Raw genomic sequence first — 13,352 nt, 5'->3', positions numbered from 1 at the left:
ATAAATAAGGAGTTCAAAAAATGATCATAATTAATTAAGAAATTTTTTTTTTTTTTAAAAAGAAGTGTGTGTATCACATGAGCATGTGTGTGTGATCTTCTTAAGTAAATTTTCAAAATTCTATTTATTGTGCATGATTTTCCCCCCAAAATTATAATGGATTATGATATAGATAATACAACAAATGATGTGTAAGGCCAACAGAATAACTAATGACTCAAACAAAACTCACTTGAACTCGTCAAACGAATAAATTTTATGAGATAGATTTACAATTTTACTTGATCCATAAAAAATATTATTTTTATGTTAAAAATATTAATTTTCATTAAAAATATAAAATTGACTTGTTTCACAAATATAAATATATAAAATCGTCTCGCAAGATATCTAGCCCACTACAACTATAAACGGCGATGTTTAATGCAACAATGACAATGTTTTCGTGAGATTGATTATAAATATTTATGGGGAGATTTAGATCATTGGTCGATTAAGATCATTGACGATTAAAAATGCCGACAATTTACGACTCTAATGTCATTTTGGAAGACCAGGACTACAAATAACGGATAACAGATAACCTACTCCTATAACTCGGTCGAATACTCGAATCTATAAAAGTCGATATAGTTAGACAATTATAACTCGGTTGAACCATTTTGGTTTTACCTTTCTGATGTAACAAAGGTTCGGTACCAAACGAGAGTGGTAACCTTCCTCCTGTATTTCCTTTTCTAGAACCAGAAGTATGTTCTAGGTTTAGGATTTTATTTTGAAGATCCTTTAGAGTTCCAAGAATTTTTTCTTGTTTCTTAAGGATTTTTTCAATTTGCCGAGGTATTTCATACAACTGATTGTTGTAATATTGTACCGTCTTTTGAATTTCTCTAAGATCTCCGGAGAGTTTAGAGGAATCTGGGGTAATCTCTAAAAATTTAGAGTTAGAAATCATTTTTCTTTATCTCTTCAAATTTGAAAGCATTAGTCGCAACCTGTTGTAAGTAATCTATTGTGAATAGATTAACTTGTTTATAGGATTTCGTATGAATAAAATCATCATGATTCAAACCTTCGTTTGAAGTCATTTTTTTGTAAAATCTTCTCCTCAACAAAAAAAAGCATGAATTAACGAATAATATTATGTCTGAATAATTAACCTAAAGCTCTGATATCATTTTTCCGCATATTTCTTTATACTGCAAATGAGCACAAAATCTCCAAATTCAAGCATAAAACCTTTACAAGTTAAGCATAGAACATATAGATTTCAAGCATAGATTAGCATAAATCCAGCCAAGAATTAAATATTAAAATATTCAAGGTTGGTGGTCCTAGGGAGTTATAGTAAAGAATCTTTTGCCTAGGGAGTTCTAATAAAATTAGGAAGGATATTATGGATTTTAAGACAATTCACTCTATATATAACACCGTGTTTAAATTTTATTCTATTTTAATTTCAGTCATTATTAATTAAATTTGTTAGTGAAATTAAAGAAAATATTAGATTGGGTCAACTTGTTGATTTTGTCGGTTGGGTCAACCCCAAGTCAGCCAACTTGGAAAGTCTTTGTTAAATGCTTGTCAGGTATGGTTAGCAACTTAGAAGTTGGATCAGTTAAAGCTTGAAAATTTATTTCTTTAATTTATATCCAAAAAAAATCGAATTCATGCTTAACATGATAAGAATTGGACCATAACCTTAAATTCAAGGTTTCAAAATTAATTTGAATATACTAACAGAATAGTTTTTTTTAAAAAAAGATTAATTGGAAATACAACAAATTAAAGAGCTAGATATTATTTACAATGAGGGAGCTTATACACCAGTGACTTAAATAATACAACCTCGAGGCTCACTACATACCATGAGATTAATATATGAAGGAGAAGCTTTGGCTAAAGCTTGGACACACTCGTTAATTGATCGTTGTCAAGCACTAAAGACAATTGAAAATCCTGTTCATTTTTAATCAAAATCTTTGCAATTTTGCACGATTGAACAAAACTCCAAGGACAAATCTGACTTAGACCAATCCTAAGTTGTAGCTTGCCCAAAAACTTTTTTTATTATCTATGTAAATTTTTACTTAGTCCATTAAACTCACCCTTTCTACACCCGAAACATAGCGCATCTCCTTAATTCTAGGACACAACTTCATTTTTTTTTCGAGAAAACTGCATTTTTTATCATGTAAATTTGTTACTTTGCATTTTTTGTCATCCATATTATAAAATTTTCAGTCTTATTCCCGCTATTTTTATTTTTGGCAATTCTAATTTTTTTTTTTCATTGGAACTATTGATGTGATACGATATATATCGAAGTTGTAAAGACCCAAAATGAACAGTTGAACTCTGAACTAAACTGAACTGAAGTTGTCTAAACCAAGAAGAGGATCAAAACTGAACTGAAAGATAACACCGAACTGAAATGGAAGAAACACTGAACTGAAACTGAGGTTAAAACAAACTGAAACCGAAGTTAAGACAGAAGTGAAACTGAAACTGAAGTTACGAAAAATTGAAACTGACCATCTGCATCAGTCAAAGAACAAAAGCAGTCAAGCAATAGAGACCAGTCCAACTGGTCAGTCCAGTTGGGCATCCATCTACAAATCTGTAACAGATATCAGAAAATTTGAGATTTTGTAACCGACGTAATCACTGAAAATCAAGTCAAATCAAGGGCATTAATTTGTGTGTAACAGTCAAAATTTGAGCCTATAAATAGCACTCAATTTTCTAAGTAAAATTTACACAACATTCTGAGCAAATCACAAGCAAAAGTTAGTTTGAGCGTTTAGTTGGACTTAAATGGTGCGTAACAGTCAAAATTTGAGCCTATACATAGCCCTTAGTTTTCTGAGTAAAATTTACACAACATTCTGAGCAAATCACAAGTAAAAGTGAGTTTGAGCGTTCAATTGGACTTAAATGGTGTGTAACAGTCAAAATTTGATCCTATAAATAGCACTTAATTTTTTGAGTAAAATTTACACAACATTCTGAGCAAATCACAAGCAAAAGTGAGTTTGAGCGTTCAATTGGATAGTTAAGTCGATTAGTTCGGTCGAGGAGTCAGTTGAGCAGTCAAGAACAATTAAAAATTTTGTTTGCAATCTACTGTAAGTGGGCTTTGGTTTTAATGTTAATATTATGTTTTAAATTTATGTTCAGCACGCACATATTTGTTTCCAAAGCATGAATCTGAAATTTGTGATTTTGATGCACTGATTTTTTTGAACTAGCGGTATGAATATATAGTTTGAACACTCTGCTCTGTTTCTGTTAGAGGATAAACATATAAAGGGTTGATATCAGTTAGCAACTGATATGATCATGGATAGTCCTCGAAGTAGTCAAGTAGCTAAAAGAGCCACAGATCTGTTACAGTTGCTGGAAAGACCGATATCGAGGGGCCAAAGCAAAAAAGTTCAAAGAGGCGCGTCAAGGATTCGTGATGTATCAAGATGTGTAGAACAACAGCCATCAAGAATAGAAGGATTTGGAATTCATGGAAATCAAATTGGAGGGCATGTCAATGTGATTGAAGTGCTAAAGACGAAGAATACATCAAACATGCGGCGCACCCGTGCCCTGACTGCATCCGAGATAGAAGTCTGCGCGCTCCAGCCGCAACTTTTGCCGCTCCAACGCGACTGCATAATTTTGAAGATGCAAAAAAGAAAACCAGAGCGTGCATTTTTTTCCCGCTTCAGAGGGTCCGCGATAAGAAAATTATCTTCTACGCATATCTTTTTATATTTTACCTATTTGAGATTTTTAAATTATAGGTAACTAAATTTCATGATATTTTGTGTTAACTTTTATATTTTATGTTGTAAGGCCTAGAAATATTAAATTAATAATTATAGGATTTGATAATTAAATTCCATATTATGGGCTAATATTGATTTGAAAAGTTATGGAAATGATAGATTTAATTTTCGAGCCGAAAATATTTAATTTGAGAATTTACGGATTTTGAGAATTAAATTTCGAGAATTCTTAAATTAAAATAATAAATATTTGATTTGAATATTTATGGAATTTAAGATTTAATTCCATGTTTTGGGAATTACAGACGATTTATTTTGAAGATACAACTCGATCAAGGACTGATTTGCTAATATCGAAGTTTCGAGGGCTAAAGTGCAAAAGGCCAGGATTATTTAATTAATCCGAATTTATTTAATTTTAATCCGAGTATATTTAATTTGGGAATATTTATAGTTTCGATTTAAATTCTAATATTCTTAAATTATTTTGGATTGAAATTGAATTAAAAAGAAGGCCGAGGACTGAATTGCAATTTTTGAGGTATCAGGGATTAAATTGCAATTTGTATAGGACATATCCGATTATTATTGAACTATAAGCATGGAAACGTGTATTGTTCAGATTAAATTCAGAAAAGAGAACAGAGGCGTCGAGTTCTTCTTCTTTCTTTGAATTTAAGACTTTCGAATTGCCATAACTTTTGCTTCGGTTATCCGATTTCGATTCCGAAAAGTGTTCTGGAATCCTTGAAATGAAGGCTACGATTTGATGTAAGTATTCTTATATTTTAGTCAGGTTTCGAAATGAAAAAGGATCAGAACTCAGAACTTTCGTTGATTTATTGTGTTTTGAGTTCGATTTCGAATACGGTTTGACGATTTGATGTTGTATGCATATATCATAATTCCAGCTTTTGTTCCAGCATGTATTTCGATTTAGGTAGTTGCTGATATGCTATTCTTGTGCTGGTTATAGCTGATATGAGTTGAATTTGCTGATATGTGTATTAGAAATGAAGTCGATATTGTTCGGTTACTGATTTTTAATCGTTACTCTGCTGAATTTGAGATTTGAAGCTTTTTTGCTAGCTGATTATTGAGCTGCTATATTCTTGAGGATGTTAGGATGTTGTATCCATTTGATTCTTCAATTTCCTAATTGTATTGTCGATGAACAACCCAAGAACTTTGCATTCGAACCGACGAAGAAGCGAGAAAGGGTTGAATCATTATGGTTGAGGATGGAATGATGTTCTTGAGCTGATTTTCAGTTAATTGATCTTGAATAGATGGTGATGTGTATTCATGACTATATTCTCAGATTTGAAGAATGAAAGAATACAGATTCGACTTGCGAAGGATTTGATGATGATGTGAAATTATCCTACCATGAAGTGTTCATGATGAATTAAGCTAAAGTTGGAAGATGAATTTGTGTGAGGATGATTCAGATATGGAACATCGTCAACTCGAGAATGACAGGTATAAGACGACATCGAGATTTAGGACTATGATACTCAAGATTGATGAATCTTGAGTAGTCCGCCAAATCACATACTGATTATGTTTTATTTTTGATTGAGAACTTGTTATTGTTCTTGTTGATCCATCACAGGTAGTGGATCATTATTTGATCATGAAATGAGATAAGATATGAATTGATTCTTTGCCAAGGTCGGATAGGACCTTATTTTCTAGTCTGATGAGACGACGATAGATGGATATCCATGTCAAAATCGGATACGAATCTTGATGGCAACGAAGTGATAAGAATCAATTCTTGAGATAGCGCGCTATAGAAATTCGAAGAATAGATTGAGAGATTTTGATTTTATATCTTGAATCGATATATGCGTTATTTACTCTACTTTTTGAGTTGATATAATTTATTTAACGCTTTATATGTCGATTATACTGAGAATTATATTTTTATCGGAGTTTATCCGGCTGTTGTCTTGTTTTGTATGTGTGCATGACATCAGGTGGGGCAAGAGCTTGTCGGAAATGACGTGATAGCACACGAGAGAAGATTAGTACGTGAGGACTCAGGTTTTAAGCTAAGATAGCATCAAACTTAGTAAAGAACTTTAGATTTGAAGTTTGTTTATGACATATTGAATAGCTTGTTGATTTGTATTTTATACGCTATTCAATTGATATATTAAATGCATGAATTGATGCTTATAGTTTTATACATGTTGATATGCATGTTTTAGAATTGATATACCATGACTTGGATTGGTTTTGAATGCTTAAGATTGAATGTGCAAAGTTTAGACAGCAAAAATCAGCAGTAGATTTCGAGCAATAGGTATCTCGCTCGATTGGGTGAAAGTTACCGATCGAGCGAGGCCTGTGTTTGTTGGGCAGAAAACTTAATTTTTCCTACTCGCTCGATCGGCTGATTTTGCCCGATCGAGCGAGGCCAAAAGTGATGGAGACCCGAGAGCATGATTTTTCTTGCTCGCTCGATCGGGTGAATTTGTCCGATCGAGCGAGGCTCCGAAATTTTAAAAAAAAATTCTGCTCTTGGTTTCTTTATTATTTTAATTGTTTAATTAATCATTAGTTGCCCTAAGATGAGATTAGCAACCCGAGGTCCGCACAACAGGTGGTATCAAAGCATAAGTTTCTGGACTAAGATAGAAGCTGAGCAGGGTAGAGTGAGACACATGCATTTATAGTATTGCATGATTATGCATTACTCGATTCGATGACATGATAAATTGCATGTGAGCATGATCTACTTTAGAAATTCAACTGCCTAATTTACTGATTTGTAAATTTTTGAATTTCTTACTGTTTTGTTATAAGATTTTCCCCGGGTGATGTAAGCACCCAGAATCGAAGAGAGCAGTGTTCTTTGGGTGATGTAAGCACCCCAGACTGACAGAATAGTATGGACAGACTGAACAGAATGGTGTGGTCAGACTGAATAGAACAGAACGATATTGCTCAGCTGAATGAATTACCTCTGATTGAATAGAACAGAATATCAGCAAATGAATAGATGATGTTGCAGGTAATAGTTGGCTTGAAGAACTTGACCAGTTGTTCAAATACCGGAAAGATTCAGATGAATATCAGATCAGATTGATTGAATACCAACTTCGAAACCTAGCAATCAGCTGATGAATTTTGATGAAGAAATGATGAGCAGGCAGAGGTATATTGATTGTTGGTAAGTTCTTAGAATAGAATTTTGTTTATATTTCTTTGCCGCAACAGATAGAATTGATGATAAAAAGAAGAATATACTAATCAGAAGAAGAGTAATTTGAATATTGAAGCATGTATTACTAGATTTCAAGTCTACTATGATTCTCTGAATTGTAGATGATGATAATGAAACTCAAGATTGAGTGTTTATTAATGGCTTGAATTCGAAGATTATGTCTGAATAACTGTTGACGACTGACATATTTTATGAAAGACATAGCCCTGGCTAGGAGAATTGAAAGTGAATGATGAGTTAGGAGAATGAAATTGTAGACATACAAGACTATGTGAGATACTCACAACTCTATCTACAATTGTTATTTCAGAACAGATATGAAAGTAATTCTTTAACTCTAGCAGACCGAGACAGAAGTGTTTGGGTCTAAATGCAGAATATGTTAGAGATTACTACACTTATTTTAGAGGGGGATATTTGAACAAGCAGTGTAACGACATTTCAAGTTGAGGTGCTAGAATATGTTAGAAGCAAATCCGATTCAGAGAAAAGATTTGAATGAAGAACGGTTCCAGAAGTATATAGAGGATCAGAATGAAATTGCACCTGAGAATGAAATTTCAGGTAACTGATTTATTTTGTTTTGACCTGTTTATGTTGCATGATAGATGATGATGCAATAATCGAATACAGATTAGCAGAAGAATTAATAATAAGAAGCGATGAAATTAGATCAGTAAGAACATAATGTGCATATGAATATGATGATATGATATAGAATCTCGAATTAAGATTTTGTGATTACGGTTTGATATATGATGTTTGATTACAGAAATATTCCGAAATCAGTATATTCGATGCACTAGATATGTTCAAGATCTAAATCAGCATTGATAGGTATGCCAATGAATAGAGATGACAGATATGTTCCGGTAAGATTTTTGACTTTAGGTTAAATTGTGAACTGGAACTCAGTAGCGAATTGATGAATTGATGAATTTATGAATTACCGACTTGATGAGATTATGAACTGCATATTGATCTTGAGGTTTAGAAGATAGATGATGATATGAAAATCAGTTACAGATGAGTCTTTTATTTGATTATGCTGAATCGATTACATCAATTGGAAATATGATTCTTGAAATGATTGAATATTGATTGGCTCTCATGGCACATTGCTTTCGTTTAGAGCCTGTGTTCATTCACTCATTCTGATTTATGCGATGCAAGTGAGTTGTTTTCACTTTGCAGAGTTTGTTATCCAGAAAATTTGATTTTTGGATGACCTTGATTGAGAAATTTTCTCAATCTTGATTTATTTCTTTTAATTTTGAGAATTATTGATCCTTTGATGATATTTCAGCGTATTTTAAGATTGCTGGCTCGTAATTGATAGAAGAATTTGAATATGATCCATGATTTTGGGTTAGATGATATGAATTGTCGGTATTTGGAGATAGAAATGAGGAATGAAATAGACATCCGATGAATTGATTTCAGATTTCTGTGTATTCTGGTTTGAATATTCAGAAGAATATATCACCAATCAGAATGATTTGTGATTGGATGTAAGCCAGAACTGTTCAGAAGATGAAAGAAACACAGAAAGTAAACTGAAGCGATGAGAATTCAGTACAGAATGCCAGATTGAGATATGAATTGTAGCCTCAGATCAGAATGAATGAATTCTATTATGATTGATTATCTGATTGTGCTTGATATTTCCGAAGAGAAATATCAGATTTTGAAGAAAATGCATAACAATGAATTTAAGATTCATTCAATAATTATTTTATCAGAAGATAAAGCAAATAGAGGTAACAGAATTAGTACGTTTTTGAAGTTAAACGTACAGAGAGTTTCTGATAAAGTTGAAAATAATTGATTAGAATAGTTCAGTGACAGTTTAGAAATTCCATAATTGTTATGAGATCATGATGTGAAAGAGTATTTTGTGAAACTACCAAGATGAAGCAGTTTATATGATGTAAACAGGTGGTAGTTATGAACAGGTTGATTGAAATTACTGTATACAATAATCTGTCTGTATGATCAAATCACTAAATTGTGATTAGATTCGTTGCAAGATGAACAGTAAGCCAAGAAATAATGTTTCAGATTGAAACATTGGGTTTACTATTAAATTATAATATAGATGATCAGAAGACTTTGAGTACTTTTTGAGGTAAAAGTACAACATATTATTCTTGAATTGAAAGAATAGTCAGAAAAGATGAATCAAAGTTCGAGAATGAACTTTATCTGACATGATACCGATTATCAACAGCTCTGAATACCTTGAAATCTGTAAATACAGCATATACTCTGATTAATAGATAGTCTGTATAGACTAATTAAATTTTGCAGAATACACTGTACGAGATATGAATAACAGCTAGCTAATCAGATCTGTGAAAAAGATAGAGATATGATGAAATTACATGAATGATTAAAATCTATTGTCAGAATTAAGACTTTAGATTTATTCGACAGAATGTGGCATCAATTGATTGACTAATGTTCTGAGAGTTGGTTATATGTGATTGCATTATACCATTTTTCGATTGATGGATTATCTGAGTCGATTTTCCAGATGTTGAGAATAATCTCAGAATTTTAATACCTGATTCGGTATTACTTGACTTGATGTGTTGCCACTTGATGATTATAATTTCTAAAACAGCTATTGAGTCGATTTTGAGATAATGCTATGTTGATTTGATGAAAAGAAATCCGATTTCTTACTTTTCATCCGATTTCTTTGTGTTGACATGATACTACCGAAGTATATGGCATCAGATCAGACATGATTTGCCGACATCAGATCAGATTTGATTTGAGGAACACAAAGATTTTGAAGATGAATCTATACGAAATGAAAACAGAGAAGAAGAAACATAATTGATAATTGAATGATAGATATAACTTTTGAAACTGAAACTGAGTAGTTAAGCGGAAAAGTTATTCTTGAACTATCATTCAATTCAGAATAGAGAAAAGACAGAGTTTAATTTACATATTCAAAATATGAAGTTGAATACTGATCTTGAAGCGATGAACTGAACAACAACGTAGACTTGATATATGTTCTATACAGAACATCGAATGATATTCAAAGCAAAACAAGTTTTCAATGAAGTTGAATTTCCCTGACTGAATGGTAGACAGAATTGATGATGTTCTTGGTCAGCTTGATATGATGGATCTGATTTGTTCCACATATTTAAGTGAAGGAAGTATCAATTCGATTTTTCCTATGTACTTTAATCAGATGAGATAGATATTGAAAAAATTCTGAGTTAAGTCGATTAGTCGACAAATCCTTGATTGAAGAAAGAAACAGCTCAAAGAGAATTCTTTTCAGTGAATTAAAGTACAAAGGAAGAGATGAAGAGATAAGATACGAAGATTAGAGTTGGATGATTGAAGTGAGAATCACTTCAGATAATCATTCAGTATATCAGATTGAATAGTTCGATTGACTACGATTTCGAGGACGAAATCATTCCTTAGAGGGGAGAAATTGTAAGGCCCAGAAATATTAAATTAATAATTATGGGATTTGAGAATTAAATTCCATATTATGGGCTAATATTGATTTGAGTAGTTATGGAAATGATAGATTTAATTTTCGAGCCGAAAATATTTAATTTGAGAATTTACGGATATTGAGAATTAAATTTCGAGAATTCTTAAATTAAAAGAATAAATATTCGATTTGAATATTTATGGAATTTAAGATTTAATTCCATGTTTTGGGAATTAAAGACGATTTATTTTGAAGATACAACTCGATCAGGAACTGATTTTCTAATATCGAAGTTTCGAGGGCTAAAGTGCAAAAGGCCAGGATTATTTAATTAATCCAAATTTATTTAATTTTAATCCGAGTATATTTAATTTGGGAATATTTATAGTTCGATTTAAATTCTAATATTCTTAAATTATTTTGGATTGAAATTGAATTAAAAAGAAGGCCGATGACTGAATTGCAATATTTGAGGTATCAGGGATTAAATTGCAATTTGTATAGGACATATCCGATTATTATTGAACTATAAGCATGGAAACGTGTATTGTTCATATTAAATTCAGAAAAGAGAACAGAGGCGTCGAGTTCTTCTTCTTTCTTTGAATTTAAGACTTTCAAATTGCCATAACTTTTGCTTCGGTTATCCGATTTCGATTCTGAAAAGTGTTCTGGAATCCTTGAAATTAAGGCTACGATTTGATGTAAGTATTCTTATATTTTAGTCAGGTTTCTAAATGAGAAAGGATCAAAACTCAGAACTTTTGTTGATTTATTGTGTTTTGAGTTCGATTTCGAATACGGTTTGACGATTTAATGTTGTATGCATATATCATAATTCCAGCTTTTGTTCCAGCATGTATTTCGATTTAGGTAGTTGCTAATATGCTATTCTTGTGCTGGTTATAGCTGATATGAGTTGAATTTGCTGATATGTGTATTAGAAATGAAGTCGATATTGTTCGGTTACCGATTTTTAATCGTTACTCTGCTGAATTTGAGATTTGAAGCTGTTTTGCTAGCTGATTATTGAGCTGCTATATTCTTGAGGATGTTAGGATGTTGTATCCATTTGATTCTTCAATTTCCTAATTGTATTGTTGATGAACAACCCAAGAACTTTGCATTCGAATCGACAAAGAAGCGAGAAAGGGTTGAATCATTATGGTTGAGGATGGAATGATGTTCTTGAGCTGATTTTCAGTTAATTGATCTTGAATAGATGGTGATGTGTATTCGTGACTATATTCTCAGATTTGAAGAATGAAAGAATACAGATTCGACTTGCGAAGGATTTGATGACGATGTGAAATTATCCTACCATGAAGTGTTCATGATGAATTAAGCTAAAGTTGGAAGATTAATTTGTGTGAAGATGATTCAGATATGGAACATCGTCAACTCGAGAATGACAGGTATAAGACGACATCGAGATTTAGGACTATGATACTCAAGATTAATGAATCTTGAGTAGTCCGCCAAATCACATACTGATTATGTTTTATTTTTGATTGAGAACTTGTTATTGTTCTTGTTGATCCATCACAGGTAGTGGATCATTATTTGATCATGAAATGAGATAAGATATGAATTGATTCTTTTCCAAGGTCGGATAGGACCTTATTTTCTAGTCTGATGAGACGACGATAGATGGATATCCATGTCAAGATCGGATACGAATCTTGATGGCAACGAAGTGATAAGAATCAATTCTTGAGATAGCGCGCTATAGAAATTCGAAGAATAGATTGAGAGATTTTGATTTTATATCTTGAATCATATATATGCATTATTTACTCTACCTTTTGAGTTGATATGATTTATTTAACGCTTTATATGTCGATTATACTGAGAATTATATTCTCACCGGAGTTTATCCGGCTGTTGTCTTGTTTTGTATGTGTGCATGACATCGGGTGGGGCAAGAGCTTGTCGAAAATGACGTGATAGCACACGAGAGAAGATTAGTACGTGAGGACTCGGGTTTTAAGCTGAGATAGCATCAAACTTAGTAAAGAACTTTAGATTTGAAGTTTGTTTATGACATATTGAATAGCTTGTTGATTTGTATTTTATACGCTATTCAATTGATATATTAAATGCATGAATTGATGCTTATAGTTTTATACATGTTGATATGCATGTTTTAGAATTTATATACCATGACTTGGATTGGTTTTGAATGCTTAAGATTGAATGTGCAAAGTTTATACAGCAAAAATCAGCAGCAGATTTCGAGCAATAGGTAGCTCGCTCGATCGGGTGAAAGTTACCGATCGAGCGAGGCCTGTGTTTGTTGGGTAGAAAACTTAATTTTTCCTACTCACTCGATCGGCTGATTTTGCCTGATCGAGCGAGGCCAAAAGTGATGGAGACCCGAGAGCATGATTTTTCTTGCTCGCTCGATCGGGTGAATTTGTCCGATCGAGCGAGGCTCCGAAATTTTAAAAAAAAATTCTGCTCTTGGTTTCTTTATTATTTTAATTGTTTAATTAATCATTAGTTGCCTTAAGATGAGATTAGCAACCCGAGGTTCCCACATATGTTGTAACAAAAGCCAGAATACAGAATTCATTATTTATAATTCAGATTTATTGATATCTATAAAACAATTCTCTCTAAAATTTTATTGAAGCTAGCTTATTGCTTTGTTCTAAATCAAACTTATCAAAGTTTAACACTGTGTGACGTTTGTCGATTGTTCTTCATCGTGGATTGTCAAAGACAAGTTTTTGAAGGTTCCTTTGAATCGTAATTGTTTATCGTGATTATTTGTTACTAGTTTCTCTTAAACTAGGGGTGAATTTCACAAACCAGTTACTTGTTTCAAAGTCGAGACAACACTTTGAATCTTTTGTTATTG

The sequence above is a fragment of the Henckelia pumila genome, chromosome 2, assembly GCF_033568475.1.
Source record: "Henckelia pumila isolate YLH828 chromosome 2, ASM3356847v2, whole genome shotgun sequence".
Taxonomy (NCBI): Eukaryota; Viridiplantae; Streptophyta; class Magnoliopsida; order Lamiales; family Gesneriaceae; genus Henckelia; species Henckelia pumila.
Note: the sequence above shows the minus strand (reverse complement) of the source record.